Source organism: Lampetra planeri, chromosome 33 (assembly GCF_965212315.1).
Source record: "Lampetra planeri chromosome 33, kcLamPlan1.2.h2, whole genome shotgun sequence".
NCBI classification, from domain to species: Eukaryota; Metazoa; Chordata; class Hyperoartia; order Petromyzontiformes; family Petromyzontidae; genus Lampetra; species Lampetra planeri.
This window is the reverse complement of record NC_136139.1, coordinates 4,257,178-4,276,406: the sequence shown is the minus strand read 5'-3', so window position 1 is coordinate 4,276,406 and position 19,229 is coordinate 4,257,178. Positions and strand designations below refer to the sequence as shown.

Genomic DNA, 19,229 nt, shown 5'->3' with positions numbered 1-19,229 from the left:
GTCTGCCCCGTGACCTCCTGCCAGCGGGCGTTCGACACTTCACGTGGCCTCAAGGTGCACATGGCCTGGCACAAGCGTCGTGGTGACGTCACCGCCACTTAGTGGCGAATGGCGGTTGTTGTTGAGTGTTTGTGTTTGTGTGTGTGTTTGTGTGTATGTGTGAGTGTTTGTGTTTGTGTGTGTGTTTGTGTGTATGTGTGAGTGTTTGTGTGAGTGTTTGTGTGAGTGTGTGAGTGTTTGTGTGAATGTGAGTGTTTGTGTGTGTGTGTGAGTGTTTGTGTGTGTGTGAGTGTTTGTGTATGTGTGAGTCTTTGTGTGTGAATGTTTGTGTGTGTTTGTGTGAGTGTATGTGTGTGTGTGTTTGTGTATGTGTGTGTGTGTATGTGTGTGTGAGTGTTTGTGTGTGTTCAACAATATTCAGTAGGTCACCTCTTTGTTGGCTGACGAGAACGATATTTTCACGGTGGCTCCGCGCGAGAGTTGGGCAACAGACGAAGACTTCCCAATTTATTACAACAACGGCACGTGGATTATTGAAGGGGATGAAACCAGAGAGCCACGCACACTCTGTGTGTGTGTGTGCGCGCAGTGGGGAGCGGTGGCGCACTGGTTAGCGCACTGCGCTACAAACCCGACGACCTGAGTTTCATTCCCGCTCACGGTCAGCACCAGTAACAATTATCTCAATCGATCATGGCCCTCCCCCACCCCCTTAGGTCGACTCAGCCTCAAATGAGTACCTGGTGCGGTGTGTAGCAAACATTACCACTGGGGAGACAAAGGCGGCTAGGCGTGGTGCTGGCCACCCACCGTTCGGCCTTCATAGGTGCTCGCTAACAGCACTTGCCCCAACAGCATGTTAAGGCTATACGGTACATCTTTGTTTTGTGGGCAGGTAAGCAGTTCAGGTGAGAGGGTAGGCGAGCGAATAAGGTGAGTTGGACGGGGGAAGTGGGTGGGTGAGTGCTCAGGTGAGTGCTCAGGTGAGTGCACAGGTGAGTGTACAGGTGAGTGCACAGGTGAGTGCACAGGTGAGAACTCAGGTGAGTGCACACGTAGAGGTGCAAGTCGCAGCGCAGGGGAGCGAGAGCTCAGACAACATTTTGTTCAGTCCATAACAAAAAGAAACATCCACCATCATCTCCCCTCCCTCCCTCCCTTCCTCTCATCGCTACTCACTTTGGCGAAGCGCCACATTCATTCCTCCACCACCACCACCAGGTGGACAGGTGAGTGGGCGATTCCTCCTCCTGTTCCCCCTCCTCCCACCGCGAGGTGATGATGATGATGATGGGTGGCGATGGTGGGTGAGTTGCGGGATGGGGTTGGGAGGATCAGAATCAGAATATGTATTTATACTGAAGGAATCCGAAGAGCTATCAAGCTCTTTTTTACAGATGTCCAAGATGAGTTGGGGGTTAGTGAGTAGGTGGTGAGTGGGTGGGTGAGCGTGGCTGGTGGGTTAGTGAGTAGGTGGTGGGTGAGGGTGGCTGGTTGTTGCAATTGTTGTTGTTGGTGGTGGGGGTGGTGGTGGTGGTGGTGGGGGCGGTGGGGATGGTGGTGGTTGGGGTGGTGAGGGTGGTGGGGGTGGTGGGGGTGGTGGTGGTGGGAGTGGTGGTGGTGGGGGTGGTGGTGGTGGTGGTGGTGGTGGGAGTGGTGGTGGTGGGGGGTGGTGGGAGTGGTGGTGGTGGGGGTGGTGGGGGTGGTGGTGGGGGTGGTGGTGGTCGGGGTGGTGGTGGGGGTGGTGGTGGGAGTGGTGGTGGTGGGGGTGGTGGTGGGTGGTGGTGGTGGGGGTGGTGGTGGTGGTGGGTGGTGGTGGTGGTGGGGGTGGGGGGTGGTGGGGGTGGTGATGATGGGGGTGGTGGTGGGGGGGGGGGGTGGGGGTGGTGGTGGGTGTGGTGGTGGGGGTGGTGGGGGTGGTGGTGGTGGTGGTGGTGGGGGTGGTGGTGGTCGGGGTGGTGGTGGGGGTGGTGGTGGGGGTGGTGGTGGTCGGGGGTGGTGGTGGGGGTGGTGGTGGGGGTGGTGGTGGGGGTGGTGGGGGTGGTGGTGGTGGGGGTGGTGGTGGTGGGTGGTGGTGGTGGGGGTGGTGGTGGTGGTGGGGGTGGTGGGGGTGGTGGTGGTGGGGATGGTGGGGGGTGGTGATGATGGGGGTGGTGGGGGTGGTGGTGGTGGTGGTGGTGGGGGCGGTGGTGGGGGTGGTGGGGGGTGGTGGTGGTGGTGGGGGTGGTGGTAGGGGTGGTGGGGGTGGTGGGGGTGGTGGTGGTGGTGGTGGGGATGGTGGGGGTGGTGGTGGTGGGGGTGGTGGTGATGGGGGTGGTGGTGGGGGGGGGGTGGGGGTGGTGGTGGGGGTGGTGGTGGTGGGGGTGGGGGGGGGTGGTGGTGGTGGGGGTGGTGGTGGTGGGGGTGGTAGGGGTGGTAGTGGTGGGGGTGGTAGGGGTGGTGGTGGTGGTGGTGGGGATGGTGGGGGGTGGTGGTGGTGGTGGGGATGGTGGGGGTGGTGGTGGTGGTGGGGGTGGTGGTGGTGGGGATGGTGGGGGTGGTGGTGGTGGTGGGGATGGTGGGGGTGGTGGTGATGGTGGGGGTGGTGGGGGTGGTGGTGGTACCCCACGAGGCTGCCGTGTCGCTAATTGTCGACGTCGTCTCTCGCGGCACGCGCCCCCTCGCCCCTCCCCCCTCGCCCCCCTCGCCACCGCAGCCTCCCATGTCAAGATCCGTGCCAGATTCCACCGCCCTGTTATTAGCAGCAGTAGTAGCAGCAGTAGTAGCAGCAGCAGTAGTAGTAGCAGCAGTAGCAGCAGCAGTAGCAGTAGTAGTAGCAGCAGCAGTAGTAGTAGCAGCAGTAGTAGTAGCAGTAGCAGTAGTAGCAGCAGCAGTAGCAGTAGTAGTAGCAGCAGTAGTAGTAGCAGCAGTAGTAGCAGCAGTAGCAGCAGCAGTAGTAGTAGCAGCAGCAGCAGTAGTAGTAGCAGCAGCAGTAGCAGTAGTAGCAGCAGTAGCAGTAGTAGCAGCAGTAGCAGTAGTAGCAGTAGTAGCAGCAGCAGTAGTAGTAGCAGCAGCAGCAGTAGTAGCAGCAGCAGTAGTAGTAGTAGCAGCAGCAGTAGTAGCAGTAGTAGCAGCAGCAGCAGCAGTATCAGCAGCAGGAGCAGCAGCAGTAGCAGCAGCAGTAGTATCAGCAGCAGTAGCAACAGTAGTAGCAGTAGTATCAGCAGCAGTAGCAGCAGCAGCAGTAGTAGCAGCAGTAGCAGCAGCAGTAGTAGCAGTAGTAGCAGTAGCAGCAGTAGCAGCAGCAGGAGCATCAGCAGCAGCAGAAGCAGCAGTAGCAGCAGTAGTAGTAGCAGCAGTAGTAGCAGCAGCTACTGCTGCTACTACTGCTGCCAATTAGTGACTGCTTCAGCCCACCGGTGCGTTGGAGAGAAGATCCACACCACGTAGATCCACCACGTTAACTCTCCACCGGTGGTGCTGCATCAGTCACTAATTGGCGCGTGTCGCTTACGTGACGAGCCCTCCCAGGTCGTGGTCGGGTGGTGGAGGGTTTACGACGCAACATTCATCCTGACGGCGATCTCGCACCCATTAAACAACCTTCATGGTGGACAATGTTGGTCGCGAAAGCCTCGCTGCGTGTTACACCGATCGATCGTCGTTATTATCGTACAAACCAAGCGCATGCGGCAGTAGCACCGCACCCACTTGACGGACAACCCGTTATATCGCAGACGACGTTCAGGGCAACGGACCTCCTGCACGATCGCAGATGATATGATCCTTATGGCGGTACCCCGGGGTACCAAACATTAAAACATTACCGAGTCAATTAAATATATAATTTCGGGGACACTTTTTTTCCAGGGGTGTACTTCGCTCCGGACACTGGGGTACCCCAATCATTCCGACAATCGGTGCTACGCTCCGCGATGTCGACACGCCAAACACTTTAGCATAAACAAAATCCGTTCTCGACAAATGCAACTTTGAGTAGTGCATCATCGTGAGTACAGCTCGTCGAGATGAGGAGTCGATTTCCTGCATCGCCGACCATGAACAGACGAAACGTGACTGCATCACTGGCTACTGGTGTCGCTGGCTGTCCTACAGAGGAGACATTAGAGGACGGAACACCAAAGCTACCTCCTGACGGCCTTCAAGCGCGCCTGCGATTAGCACGGTGGGCTACAGAGGACAGATTCGGGCCATTGTGTGTGTGTTGTGGTGTTGGTATTGTGTGTGTGTTGTTTTGTTGTGTGTTGTTGTGTCTTGTTATTGTGTGTGTGATGTTGGTATTGTGTGTGTGTTGTGTTGTTGTGTGTGTGTGCGTTGTTGGTATTGTGTGTGTGCCATTGTGTGTGTGTTGTGGTGTTGGTATTGTGGTGTGGTGTTGTGTGGTGTTGGTATTGTGTGTGTGTATTGTGTGGTGTTGGTATTGTGTGTTGTTGTGTGATGTTGGTATTGTGTGTGTGTTGTGTGGTGTTGGTATTGTGTGTGTTGTGTGATGTTGGTATTGTGTGTGTGTTGCGTGGTGTTGTTATTGTGTGTGTGCCATTGTTTGTTGTTGTGTCTCACTGTGTGTTGCTATTGTGTATTGTTAAGTTGTTATTGTGTGTCGTTGTGCTCTTGCTATCGTGTTGTGTCTCACTGCGTGTTGCTATTGTGTGTTGGTGTGTTATTGTGTGTCGTTGCGCTCTTGCTATCGTGTTGTGTCTCACTGCGTGTTGCTATTGTGTGTTGGTGTGTTATTGTGTGTCGTTGTGCTCTTGCTATCGTGTTGTGTCTCACTGCGTGTTGCTATTGTGCGCTGTCGTTGCGTTTGTCGTGTGACCGCGTTTTGTTTTGATTCGAGTTTGCCGGTGTTCTCGCCGTCCACACAGGACGGACGCGACAGTAAACACAAAGACACAAGGACACAAATACACAAGGACACAAATACACAAGGACACAAATACACAAGGACACAAATACACAAGGACACAAATACACAAGGACACAAATACACATTGACACAAATACACAAGGACACAAATACACAAGGACACAAATACACAAGGACACAAAGACACAAGGACACAAATACACAAGGACACAAATACACAAGGACACAAATACACAAGGACACAAATACACAAGGACACAAATACACAAGGACACAAATACACATTGACACAAATACACAAGGACACAAATACACAAGGACACAAATACACAAGGACACAAATACACAAGGACACAAATACACAAGGACACAAATACACAAGGACACAAATACACAAGGACACAAATACACAAGGACACAAATACACAAGGACACAAATACACAAGGACACAAATACACAAGGACACAAATACACAAGGACACAAATACACAAATACACAAATACACAAATACACAAGTACACAAGTACACAAATACACAAGTACACAAATACACAAGGACACAAAGACACAAGGACACAAATACACAAGGACACAAAGACACAAGGACACAAATACACAAGGACACAAATACACAAGGACACAAATACACAAGGACACAAATACACAAATACACAAATACACAAATACACAAGTACACAAATACACAAGTACACAAAGACACATTGACACAAGGTGGGTGGTGAGTGGGTATGTGGTGAGTGGGTGGGTGAGTGGGGTAGTGGGTAGGTGGTGAGTGGGTAGGTGAGTGGGTGGGTGAGTGGGTGGGTGAGTGGGTAGGTGGTGAGTGGGTGGGTGGTGAGTGGGTGGGTGGTGAGTGGGTGGTGAGTGGGTGGGTTAGTGGGTGGGTGAGTGGGTGGGTGAGTGGGTAGGTGAGTGAGTGGGTAGGTGGGTGAGTGGGTAGGTGAGTGAGTGGGTGGGTGGGTGAGTGGGTAGGTGAGTGGGTGGGTGGTGAGTGGGTATGTGGTGAGTGGGTATGTGGTGAGTGGGTGGGTGGTGAGTGGGTGGATGGTGAGTGGGTAGGTGGTGAGTAGGTGGGTGATGGTGGCAGGTGGGTTAGTGGGTAGGTGGTGAGTGGGTAGGTGGTGAGTGGGTGGGTGAGTGGGTGGGTGGTGAGTGGGTGAGTGAGTAGGTGGGTGAGGGTGGCAGGTGGGTTAGTGGGTACCGCGCCCGGCCGCCTTTGTATCCCCCAGCACTGGGGTGCACACGACCTCTGTGGAGGCCCAAACTCCGTGCAATCACTCGCCACTGATGCCACCGTGGGCCCTGGATTCCAACTCAGGTGGTGGCTGCGTTTGTAGCGCAGTGCGCTAACCACTGCGCCACCGCTTCCCATGTACAAAATGTAAACACAAAACATCACTTGAATGTAAACAAAGCCACGCCGAGCGCTCTTATAGGGCTGACGACGATGACGACGACTTTGTCGGTGACCACGGAAGGTGTTTGTATGTGTGGCCAGCCGTGTTAATCCGGAGGTGTTTGTAGTTAATGATGATATTGTGAACGATGATGATGATGGTGGTGGTACTCATGCTGTTAGATGATGGTGGTGATGGTGATGCCGGTGTAGATGATCATTATTGGCAAATGATGATCAATATGTTTGATGGTGACAGTGCTTGTGTTTATGATGGTGATGCTAAGGAATATGGCACTGTGGATGATGGCGATGGTCGTAGTGGTGATGTTCAAGTTACTGATATCATGACATGGCCACCTCTAGCAATCACCATTGTCCTGAAGTTCTGTCAACAATCTCTCTCACCCACTCTCTCTCAATCTCCGCAGTACAGAAACTAAAAATTGGAACGATACAGAGAAGATTAGCATGGCCCCTGCACAAGGATGGCACGCAAATTCGTGATGCGTTCTCTTTTTTTTACGATCAGTGGAAACAAGAAGATGCTCGGTGTATTCGGCACTTTGCTTCGTTCATCATTTCGTAAACATTTTTTAAAAACATTTTTGAACTTAGCTTTATGTAAAACCCCCACCTCTCGCCCACTCTCTCGCCCACTCTCTCGCCCACTCTCTCGCTCACTCTGTCTCCCTCTAGGACAAGCCCTCTGTACCAGCGTGGACGGCACCCTCGTGTTCACCTTCTCAAGTGACCACCACCATCATCACCACCTGACTCTTCTTTTGTGTTGTGCGCGAACGAATTTAGCGCCACAGCGCCCGTGTTGTTGTTGTTGTTGTTTTGTGTTTTTCGCTGCTGGCGACTTTGTGTATTTCGTATCGCAATCGCCTCCAGTGCTGTTGCTGCTGGCGTCAATAAAAGTTGTTTAAAAGTCAAAAGTCTCAGTCGCTCTCACCCACTCTCTCTGTCTCCCTCACCCACTCTGTCTTTTTCTCAATCTTTCTCACCCACTCTCTCTGTCTCTCAATCGCTCTCACCCACTCTCTCCGTCTTTCTCACCCACTCGGTCTTTCTTTCAATCGCTCTCACCCACTCTCTCTGTCTCTCACGTACTCGTCCTCTCTCTCGCATGCCCTCACTCGATCAACAACAACCCTCTGGCACTGGGTCTCGACTAGTGACAATGGAATACGGACACCGACTCTCACCAGCGCGAGTGAGGAGAGACAGCCAGAGACGCAGAGACACAACGGCAGAGGGACGCGCGCGCATAGACACGGGGACAAGGCGCGGAGAGACGCAGACACGGGGAAAGACACGGAGACACAGGGACACACAGAGGCATGTACAGACGCGGAGACACGGAGAGAAAGACACGGAGAGAGAGACACGGAGAGAGAGACACGGGGACAAGGTGTAGAGACACAAGACACGGGGAAACACACGGAGACACAGGGACACACAGACGGAGACTCACCGAGACACGGATAGACGCGGAGACACGGAGAGAGAGACACGGAGAGAAAGACACGGAGAGAGAGAGACACACGGGGACAAGGTGCAGAGACACAAGACACGGGGAAACACACGGAGACACAGAGACACAGACCGCGGCGGAGACACGCAGAGACACGGACAGACGGCGAGACACGGAGAGAGCGGAGCGGTGAGTGAATGTGACAGCGCTGGAGATAACTTGAGGGGGTAGCGGAAGGAGGAGGAGGGGGGTTAGGGGGAGGGAGGGACGCAGATGGGACGACGTGGTCAGATTACCCACTATTAGTTGTGCAGCTGTCACTGTTCTGTCAATCATAACGAGACCTCTGCAAGACGCTCTACGGGCACGAGGGGGGCACGGGCAGGAGAGGTGCAGGGCAGGGGGAAGGGGGCAAAACCCTATGGGGGTGGGCAGCGTGGGGGGGCAGCGTGCGGGGGGGGGGAGTTTTCTACAAGAAGCAGCTACGCAGCGGATGCACAGACATTGTCGACACGAAACATGTTTTTTTTTTAAATTTAACTAATCGCGTAGCACGTCGTGGCGAAGTCAACGAATCAGAATCGGAGTATGTATTGATACCGTTGGAATCCGATGAGCGATAAAGCTCTTTTTCACAGATGCCCAGTGTAATGGTTGTTGCTGTGGATGGACTCGTCGTCTCCCGCCACAGTAATGTGGAATTTCCACCACTGGCTCCGCAGCGGAGCCGTAATGCCCCGATGATTTTATTGAGCGGCAAATCTCGTTCACTTTACGAACATAAACACACATGTTGTGTCACTATCAACGTCACCATCATCATCATCCGTCGAGGCCCGACTGTAGACATCACAAGCGGAGGAGACTTCGCGCTGGAGTTGCTACAGGAACAGCAGCACGCGCCACGTGGTTCACAGAACCTGCGGATGACGAAGCCGCAGCAGCAGCACAGACACCGCCCATTGACAAAGAGCCTCATTGCTCATCGGATTTCTCCGGGATAGATGAAGAATCTCACTCTGAATAGCGTTTCCACATCAAGAGCAGCAGCAGCAGCTACAACAACAAGATCAGCAGCAACAACAACATCAATATCACAACAGGGACGCAGATCACCCCGTAAAGCCTTCACAGGTTGTTGGGGCAAGGTGCCGTTAGCGAGTGGCACCTTTGAAGGCCGAGACGACACACGAGGGGGTGGGTGGCCAACACCGCGCCACTACCACCACCACCACCAACAAGCAACAACAACAAACAACAGCAGCAACAACGCAGACAAAAAACACCCACAGCCAGACGAGCAGCGACACCGATATCCAGAGCAACAACAACAACAGCACGAACTTAATTCTAGATTTGAAGCTTTCGTGACTGCAAGGTTACAGTAAATCTAGCTGTGACGGTCCCCCACCTGATGACGGAGACTTGTGTTGCCTCCGAAACGTCGTGATTTATTATTTTATTTCTATAATTTTTTTATTTTTTACCTACGTGACTTTACCGAAAAGCACGAATACCAACCACCACTACCGTGTCAACACCAACAAACAACGTGACCTTCACGTGCTCCGTATGTTGGGGTCACGGACAAGGGGGTACACCCCCCCCCCCCCGTCTCCAATGATCCCTTTGGGTCACGGGCATAGGGATCACCCCCCCCACGCCCTCCTGTCCTGTCGCCCTCCACCAACCCCCCCCCCCCGGCATGCTCCAGGTCACGTCCATCCTGCCCCGTGAACTTCCCTCGCCCTCGCCAGCCGCGTTCACGGGGGGGGGGGGGGGGGGGGGGGGCTTTGTCAGGACGCGCACGGCGCACACACACAGCCACAAACAGACACACACACAGACAACAACAACAACCGCCATTCGCCACTAAGTGGCGGTGACGTCACCACGACGCTTGTGCCAGGCCATGTGCACCTTGAGGCCACGTGAAGTGTCGAACGCCCGCTGGCAGGAAGTCACGGGGCAGACCCAGGTGCCACGGGTCGACTGACCGAGATGACCGAGATGACTGGCTGATGCACCACCTGTGCCCCCTACTGTGCCAACTTGCTGTGCTTTAGCCACCCGGCGCTCCGCTCGTTGTTGTGAGCGTCGCTCCTCCGCCCTCCGTTGTTGTTGGAGGGCGACTGCCTCCAACTGCCCAGTAGCGTCCTTCACGAGCCTCCTCCACTGAGGCCGATCTTGACACCGCTGGTACCAGTCATCGGCAAGTCCACTCAGCTCCACGTCCTCCTGTACCACATCACTCCATCTCTTCTCTAGCCCGTGCCGCGCCCGTTTAGCCCCCTCGATCCGGCCGAACAAAAGCTGTTTAGGCATGCGGTGGCTGGGCATGCGGGCTACATGACCCAGCCAACGCAGCCTTGCCTGCCGGAGGAGCTCACTGATGGGACTTTGCCCAGATCTTTCAAGGACTTGTGAGCTCCTCACACAATCCAGCCTGGTCAAACCCAGGATGGATCGTAGGCAGGCCAGCCTAAATGTTTCCAACCGGCGAAGATGCTCCACTAGGGGGGGTCCACGTTTCGCAAGCGTAGAGAAGGGAGGGAATGACCGTGGCCGAGAAGACCTGAAGCTTCGTGCGGAGCGACAGACCAGGTAGCTTCCACACAGCGTTACGCAACCGATGAAAAGATATTGCCGCTCGACTGATTCGGAGTGAGACCTCTGCTGATAAACTGGAGCTGGTCATGAGCACACTGCCCAGGTATGGGAAACTCTCTACTCTCTCCACAACTGCCCCATCACCGATTGGGAGTTGTGGGGGCGGAGTGCCCGATGGTACAAAATACCCAGGCAGGTGCTTAGTTTTGGTGGGGCTGATGGTAAGGCCCCACCTCTTAGTGGCACACTCCAGCCTCAGCAGCAGCGTCTCCAACTCCTCTTCTGAATGAGCAGCTATTACCAAATCATCGGCATACATAACGTGGTTTGACCAATAGGGAGCCATCCCTTGATCGCACCCGGGCGTCGATCAGCCTCCCATTATATCTGTACCAAATGGTAATTCCCCCGGTACAGCTATTGAAGGCTTCACGAACTACGCAGTCGAAATAGATGTTAAATAATGTGGGAGCCAGAGGACATCCCTGTCGCACCCCAAGGTGTACAGGGAAAGGCTCCGACTCCCGGCCACGTAGTTTTACCCGGGCCCGCTCACCATCATGAAGGTCCTTAATGATCGTGAGCAGAGGGTCAGGGACTCCGAAAGCACGAAGAACAACCCAGAGCCCAGTCCTACTGATGGTATCATAGGCCTTGACCAGGTCAATAAAGCAGAGATGTAGGTCTTTTTGGAATTCCCTACACCTCTGCTGTAGCAGACGGACAGAAAATATGGCATCTGTGCAGGACCGCCCTTTCCTGAAACCACATTGGGGCTCCGCAAGCCTCTCCTCAGCATGCCTAGCAAGGCGATGTTGAATAATCCTTGCCAGGACCTTACCCGGCACACTGAGGAGTGAGATGCCCCTGTAGTTGTTACAGTCTGTGCGGTCCCCCTTCTTAAAGAGGGGGACCACCAGGGCATCCTTCCAGTCCTGCGGAACCCGTCCAGTGGTCCAGACTGTTGTTATGATGTCATATAGGGCAGTCTGTGCACAAACGCCACCCTCCCTCAGCATTTCGCCTGGGAGATCATCTCTGCCCGGTGCCTTCCCTGGTCTCAGACTCCGGATCGCCCTCAGTACTTCCTCAACAGCCGGTACCTCAGCCAGCCACTCACAGGGGGTGACCTCTTCCAATATTTGAGGCACCGCAGCCTCAGCAGGGTTATCCCCACTTTGTGCCATGATGTTTTCCTGGCTGAGAGATTTTCCCTCCCCCAGGACCTCACAGAAATGCTCAGCAAATCTGCAAACCTGTTCCTGGGGGTCGGAGATTGGATCACCGTTTTTTCCTCTAATGATGGTAATAGGGTGTGGCGCTGCAGGTTACTTTTTTGATGGAGTTAAATAGTGATTTGTGATCGCGGGCCACTGAGGCAGACTCCATCTCCTCAGCAACCCGCGACCACACTCAGACACACACACAGCCACACACACGCAGACACACACACAGACACACACAAACAGACACACACACAGACACATACTCAGACACACACACACACACAGACAGACACACACACAGACAGACACACACACAGAGACAGACACACAAACACACAGACAGACACACACAGACACACACACAGACACACACACAGACACACACACACAGACAGACACACACACAGAGACAGACACACAAACACACAGACAGACACACAGACAGACACACAGACACAAACACACAGACACAAACACAGAGACAGACACACAGACAGACACACAGACAGACACACAAACACACAGACACAGACACAAACACAGAGACAGACACACAGACAGACATTCGCATTGCATGCGTTCAGCCTACCCCGTGACAAAGACGAAGACGCCCCCGTACCGCCTCGTCAGACGACTGTCAGTGCGGGCACCTGTGAAGGCCGGCACCTGTGAAGGCCGGCACCTGTGAAGGCCGGCACCTGTGAAGGCCGGAACCTGTGAAGGCCGGGACCTGTGAAGGCCGGCACCTGTGAAGGCCGGCACGGTGGCACACGAGGTGGTGGGTGGGTGTCCACCATCATGCCCTGCCGCCTTTGTCTTCCTACAACACCGCCATAGCTACCCATTTGAGGCCAAGTCGACCTAATATTTTTTTACAAAGATTCCCCATGTCGCCTTTTAACAGACTGTTAGGGCAAGTGTTGTTAGCGCGCACCTATGAAGGTCGGCACGGCACACATAACAAAGACAAAGATCCCCCGTGTAGCCTTAACAGACTGTAGGGGCAAGTGCTGTTCGCGAGCACCTATGAAGGCCAGAACGGTGCACGAGGGGGTGTGAGTGGCCAGCACCACGCCCGACCGCCTTTGTCTCCCTAGTGGCAATTTTTTTTTTACACATAGGCTGAGTCGACCTAGGGGAGGCCCAGGACCGGTTCAGATAATCGTCACTGGTGTTGGCACAAAGACAAAGATCCCCCGTATAGCCTTAACAGACTGTAGGGGCAAGTGCTGTTAGCGAGCGCCACCTATGAAGGCCGGAACGGTACACGAGGGGCTGGGTGGCCAGCACCACGCCCGACCGCCTTTGTCTCCCCAGTGGCGATGCTCATACATTACACCGGGTACTCATTTGAGGCTGAGTCGACCTAGGATGGGGCCCAGGACCGGTTCAAATAACCGTCACTGGGTGTTGGCACACACACACATATATACACACACACACACGCACACACATTCACCGTGCGACACACGTGTAAACAGGTGCATGCACATGAGCAAGGAGGACGTGGAATGCGAATGGAGGAGGAGGGAGGGAGGGAGACGTGACGTCATCCCGCCGTCTTCTGTTGCCAGGCCTGGCTGCTGCTGCTGCTGTTGCCATGGAGATCGCTCCTCCTGCTGCCACAGCCGAGCGGTGTCTGGACCGAGAGGAGGGGCGGAGGCAGGGAGAGTTGGGGGGGGGGGGGTGAGGGAGGGGGTAGTGGGGGGGGGTGAGGGAGGGGGGTAGTGGGGGGGTGGCAAAGGGAGGGAGAGGGGGCGGGGGAGAGGTAGGGGTGGGGGGAGCGAGAGGTGGGGGGCGGGGCGGGGGAAGAAGAGAGGGGGGAGAAGGGGGGGATGGAGGGGAGGGAGGGGGGGAGAAGGGGGGGATTGGGTTTAAGGTTTGGGTTGGGGGTTAAGGTTGAGAATCAGATCGGGTTGTAGCGCCGTGTAGCTTGCACAGACTGTTGGGGCGAGTGCTGTTAGCGAGCGCCTATTGAGGCCGTGAAGGAGCACGAGGGGGTGACGTGGCTAACAACACGCGCATGCGCATTTGTCACACAAATTCGGATGTTTAAACAGAAATACACACAACACAACACCACCACCACCACACACAGCACCCACACACATTAACAATGCCACTCGGCACCCCATCACTTCCCGTCCCTCCAACCCCAGCCGCTCGCATCTGCCCCCCACTTCTGTTGCTCCCCCCACCCCCACCCTTCTCCGACGACGCCGAGAGAACATCCAAGGTGAGAAACTGGAGCCTTTGAGGTCAGGGTCAGGGTTAGGATCAGGGTCAGGGCGGGGGTGCAGCGACAACCATCCGCCCATCCATTCATCATCATCGTCAGCAGCAGCAGCAGCAACGCTCACTTTCACCTCCAGGGCGAACAGCAGGGTCCCCATGTGCCATGGAAGACGATACAAGTCATCATCTCCATAATCATCATCATCATCTTCTCCATCATCTCAGTCGTCATCATCCAAGAAGCCTCCTACGTCTTATCAAACTAAAATAGAAAACTTTTTTTTATTTGACCAGGTAAGGCGCACTGAGCTCTGCGTGGTTCTTTTTCAGAAGCGACCTGGTCATCACAGATTATAGCTCACCCAAGTGGTGGACTTCGCGTGGACATTTGTAGCAGCCAAAATACTCTAAACGCGTGGCGACGTTGATTCTAAATGTGGAGGGGAAAACCGGAGGACCCGGAGAAAAATCCACGCGACCACGGGGAGAGAGAGACACGCAAACTCTAAATATACAGCAGCAGGCGTCAGGGTCGGGATCGAACCCACGAACTCCTGTAGATCAGGCGAGTAAGTCAACATCTCCTAGCCACCGTGATGATGATGAGAGACACGCAAACTCCAAATATACAGCAGCAGGCGTCAGGGTCGGGATCTAACCCACGAACTCCTGTAGATCAGGCGAGGTAGTCAACATCTCCTAGCCACCGTGATGATGATGAGAGAGAGACACGCAAACTCCAAATATGCAGCAGCCGGCGTCAGGGTCGGGATCGAACCCACGACCTCCTGTAGATCAGGCGAGGTAGTTAACATCTCCTAGCCACCGTGATGATGATAGAGAGAGACACGCACACTCCAAATATACAGCAGCAGGCGTCAGGGTCGCGATCGAACCCACGACCTCCTGTATACCAGGCGAGGTGGTTAACATCTCGCCGCAGCGGGAAGGGCCAACATCTTCTAGAACCTTCGCGACTCTCTACGACACAATCGCTCTCAGTGAGCAAAATAAACACGACTAACACATTGCTCGGAGACAGAGGCATTTCAGGTCTGAGCTCTACCTTCTAGAGCTCAGACCTGGATAGCTCCGGCTGAAATTAAGACCCGCTGCTGGGTCGTAGGCTTGAGAGAGAGAGACACACACACAATGATAAAATAAAAGAACGTCTTGAATTTAATTAAATACGCTCTAACGGAGGTATGAGAGTTGTGCGTGACTTGAGCTGGGCAGATAAACTCTATAACGAGGGTTACATTATGATTGCTCTTATTGTTGATAAAATAAAAACAATGACGTCACATTGTATTATTTATTGAATCGCGCCAATCAGATCTGGCAAAGATCCTCATCAGACTTGGACAAATTCAGAAAGTGGTTGGTTGCTGCGTCTTATAATCCGGTAGGCGCGGTGTGTGTGTGATGCGTGTGTGTGTGTGTTGCGTGTGTGTGTGTGTTGCGTGTGTGTTGTGGGGAGCGGTAAGTGTAGCGGTTAGCGCGCTGCGCTACGAATCCGGCGACCCGGGGTTCGATCCGCACTGAGGGTTAACGCCAGTGCCGATTATCTGAACCGGTCCTGGGCCTCCTCTAGGTCGACTCAGCCTCAAATTAGTACCTGGTGCGGTGTGAAAAAACATCGCCACTGGGGAGACAAAGGCGGTCCGGCCGTGGTGTTGGTCACCCACCCCCTCGTGTGCCGTGCCGGCCTTCGTAGGTGCTCGCTAACAGCACTTGCCCCGACAGTTTGTGAAGGCTACACGGGGGATCTTTTGCTGATTGCGATGGTGTGAAAGCTGCAGCTGACACCGCACTCTGCGTTTGCGTCTTAGCTCACAGAGCCGTCTTAAAATAATCGATAATGTGATCAATATGAGCAATATGAGCATAGTATATGTTCAATATGAGCAATATGATCCATATGATCATATTGATCGTATGATCGTATCGTTAGGGGTTAGGGTAAGATCAATATCGATAGCGCGGTGCTCATGTTGACCATATAATCCGGTATGATCAATATTGATCATATTGTATGTTCAATATGATCAATATGATCATTATCGATTTGATCATAATTCATCTCGCCATTTTCGGGTCTACGGAGGCCTTGGAACGCCGAGTCGGTCACGTGCGGGGGTGGTTCGACCATACGTCAGCCCGCGGTGAGGAGCGCAATGCGGATGAAAGGTTCGATTGTCGCTCGCCACTGATGTTAGCCGTGAGTGGGAACCGAAGTCACGTGGCCCAGTTCAGTGACTTTGTAACCCGCTGCAAAAAAAATGCAAAGACAAAGGTTATCCGTGTAGCCTTAACAGACTGTTGGGGCAAGCGCTGTTCGCGAGCACCTACGAAGGCCCGCACGGCACACACGAGGGGGTGGGTGGCCAAAAACCACGCCCGGCAGCCTTTGTCTCCCCTGGCGGCGATGTTTACCACACACCGCGCACCAGCTACTCATTTGAGGCTGAGTCGACCTAGGGGAGGCCCCAGGAGCAAATCAGACACTCGTCACCGCTGTTGGCCGTGAGCGTGACTCGAAGTCGTCACCGTCGTCACCGTCGTCAATGCACTGCTGGATGCAGACCGCCGTCGCCACGCCCTGAGCAACCTTTGGCACACCGATTCCATGGCTCCATCTCCCTGCGGGTGGTTCCCTGCTGCTCCTCTCGGGGAACGCCCACATCCCCGTGGCAATGCCGCTCGTATTGGAAGAGACATGGGGGAGCGAGAGAGATAAGGGGAGAGATAAGGGGAGAGATAAGTGGGAGTGAAGGCGAACTCCTTTTTTCGTTGAAGCAAGGAACTCCCTCCCCTCCCTTCCTCCCCTCCCCTCCCTCCCTCCTTCCCCTCCTTCCTTCCACTTCCTCCCTCCCCTCCCTCCCTCCCACCCTCCCTCCCTCCCTCCCTCCCTCCCTCCCTCCCTCCCCTCCCCTCCCCTCCCTCCCCTCCCTCCCACTCTCCCTCTCCCATTGCTCTCTCCACCATCCTTCTACTCTCGCTGCTTGTATCAATATTTGTACAGCCTCTCGTCGCGACGAGGGCGTATTGTGAGAGGTGGATTCAAGAAACGGAGAGAGCTCGGAGAGATAAGAGAGAGTGGTGGTGGTGGGGGTGGGGGTGGGGGGGGATCCAGTGAAAGGTTGGGAGCGGTGGGGGGGAGGGAGGAGGGGAGGGAGGAGGGAGGGTGGAGGGTGGAGGAGAGGGAGGAGGGGAGGGGAGGGAGGAGGGGAGGGTGGAGGGGAGGGGAGGGAGGAGGGGGAGGGGTGGAGGGGAGGGAGGAGGGGAGGGTGGAGGGGAGGGAGGAGGGGAGGGTGGAGGGGAGGGAGGAGGGGAGGGGAGGGAGGAGGGGAGGGTGGAGGGGAGGGGAGGAGGGGAGGGAGGAGGGTGGAGGGGAGGGGAGGAGGAGGGAGGAGGGTGGAGGGGAGGGGAGACTCTCGTGATGCGAAGAGTAATTGCGCCATTACGCCGCGCGATTGAAATAATGGGAGGAGGAGGAGGAGGAGAGGGAGGAGGGGAAGGAGGAGAGGGAGGAGAGGGAGGAGGAGGAGGTCCGTGACGATTGTCATCAAGGCGCAGGCCTCTCTCAAGGGAGGGGGGATGAGGGGTGATGATGATGAGGGTGATGATGATGAGGGTGATGATGAGGGTGATGATGGTGATGATGAGGGTATTTATGAGGGTGATGATGATGTGGGTGATAATGAGGGTGATGATGAGGGTGGTGATGATGATGAGGGTGATGATTAGGGTGATGATGAGTGTGATGATGAGGATGGTAATGATGATGAATTCGCCGTTGTTTTATGATGATATTGATGATATGAGTGCTGTGTTGTTGATGACGTGTGTGTTTGACGCTTTTGATTGTTATTGTTAACATTGTGGTTTTGATTCTTTTGTTTGTAATTGTATTCTTCGAACATGTATTTTATTGGCCACGATGATCATGATTTTATTTATGATTATGAACCACATTCGCACCACCAAAAGACAAATATCCCCCGTATAGCACTTTAACAAACTGTTGGGGCATTTATTATTACAAAAAAAAAAACAAGACAAAGATACCCCGTATAGCCTGCCCAGACTGTTGGGGCAAGTGCTGTTAGCGATCACCTATGAAGGCCGTCACTCTGGCACACGAGGGGGTGGGTGGCCAGCAATCGGGCCGGGCCGCCTTTGTCTCCCCCAGGTGGCGATGTTTACAACACCACCACACACCAGGTACCCATTTGCGGCTGAGTCGACCTAGGGGAGGCCCAGAACCAACCGGCGCAAATAATCGTCACCACTGGTGTGTTGGGGCTGTGAGCGGGAATAGAACTCAGTCCGCCCGGGGGTTCGTAGCGCGGCGTGGCGCTAACCGCGGCGCCACCGCTCCCCACTCCGCAAAAGTGCCGCTCCGGGAAATAGCGTCTGCCAGATCCGTCCCTTTGATTTGTCTCCGACGCGAACGTGCACAGGCAGCCCACGTGTCAGTCCACTGCCGGATGAGGGTGCCCTCGCGTTCCTGCGATGCAAGGAGCGTGGCACTTGCGCGTGCAATTGGCGTGCGATTTTCGTGCAAATTCACGTGCATTTCGCATGCAATTTACATGCAATTGGCATCAAATTCGCATGCAATTTGCATGCAATTTACATAACATTCACATGCAATCCGCATGCAATTCGTATGCAATTCACATGCAATTGGCATGAAATTCGCATGAAATTCGCATGCAATTTAGATAACATTCACATGTAATTCACATGCAATTCGCATGCAATTTACATAACATTGACATGCAATTGGCATTACATTCACATTCAATTCGCATGCAATTCACGTGCGATTGGCATGAAATTCACACGCATTGCACATGCAATTCGCATACAATTCGCATGGAATTCACAAGTGAAATGCATGGAATTCGCTTGAAATTCGCGTGTAAATCACATGTCATTGCCGTGAAATTCACATGTAATTTGCAGGAAGTTCACATGTAATTGGCAAAAAAAAAATCGACGTTCAATTTGCATGTAATTCGCATGGAATTCATAACACAATTCGCTTGCAATACACATCGCAATCGCAATGAATATAACAAAAAAACAATCACTATGAGACCTCCTTTACCAGTGGCAAAATATAGTGATAGGTTTTTACCCTTTCAACTGGTACAAAAAACTGACACCATTATACAAGGCATCATGTTTGCATTAACTACAACATAAGCAGTCAGAATGCAAAAAAAAATAAACAACTCTGATAATGATAATGATATGCACTGTACGCCTTTTGGTGTCATCTGGTCCAACACCAATGGAGACTAGGCTCTGAGAAAAGCTGTCTCGGGTGTGGACCAATCAACTTCAAGGACAGTGCATATCATTATCATCATCAGAGTTG

General features: G+C 53.9%; 1 non-coding gene across 1 annotated transcript; it reads left to right on the top strand.

Annotated features, from left to right (window-relative positions):
- Nucleotides 1-6,704: 6,704 nt before the first annotated feature.
- LOC144729846 (U6 spliceosomal RNA) lies at nucleotides 6,705-6,809 on the top strand. The gene has a single exon (XR_013587767.1). It is a non-coding gene; the product is annotated as a U6 spliceosomal RNA (small nuclear RNA).
- The last annotated feature ends 12,420 nt before the right edge of the window (nucleotides 6,810-19,229 follow it).